This window comes from Empidonax traillii, unplaced genomic scaffold, assembly GCF_003031625.1.
Source record: "Empidonax traillii isolate 1590-97213 ecotype Southwest subspecies unplaced genomic scaffold, ASM303162v1 scaffold633:size372093, whole genome shotgun sequence".
Lineage (NCBI taxonomy): Eukaryota > Metazoa > Chordata > Aves > Passeriformes > Tyrannidae > Empidonax > Empidonax traillii.
Genome location: NW_020955826.1, coordinates 371,284 through 372,093, shown reverse-complemented (window position 1 = coordinate 372,093; position 810 = coordinate 371,284).

Here is an 810-nt window from a genome sequence, read left to right as displayed (position 1 = left end):
GGTCTCACTGTTTTGTTATCGCTCACAGCACTGTTTGCAAGGTTTGGGCAGTTGAGAAACTCGTGACCCAACTTCCTGCAGTGTGACAACAGGCTGTTTATTTATCTTCCTCACTGGGCCTGGGGGACTTCTGGCAAGGAAAGGCCCCAGAACCACCAGCCCTCCCATTATCGAGGCCCAGCTGGTGGCTGGAGTGGCAACTTCAGTATCTTGTAGCAGCTGGTAACGGGTGTGTTCCCATGGCCAGTGCTGGGCACACGAATTGGGCATCTGCCTTGAAATCCTGAGAGCCAGAATCCTGCATTCCTGTCATAAATGCTGGAAGCACTGGTGGCCTGGGGGCAGGAAGCAGCTGCAGGCCCCAGACCTCCCCAAATAAGGTGTTTTACAGGAAACCAGGAGCAGGTTGTCCCTAGAGTTGCCTTTGGTCTCCCCACTGGGAATTGCAGATAGTGTTGACTTTGCCAGTGTGAAAGTTTGGGAGGTTTAAGGGGTGTTTGACTTCAGAGGGGTCCTACAGAGAACAGAACTTGTTCCTCTGGACTGCACACCAAGCTGGTAACAGGGTTTAAAATTCAGTGCTGCAGCAGTTTGTTGTAGAATCATCTGGGAAACTGAAGCAACTGGAAGCTTTTACATTTTCCAGTTAATCAAGCTGCTTTCCTGAAAAGAATCCTAAAGAGAATCCCCAGTTTCCCTGTGAACAGTGAAATGGTGTGATAAGCAGACCAGTTTTTGAATTCTTTTTAGTAGAGTAGCAACTGGAAACCCGTAAAATGCAGAATTCTTGCTCCTCAGTCACCCACAGCT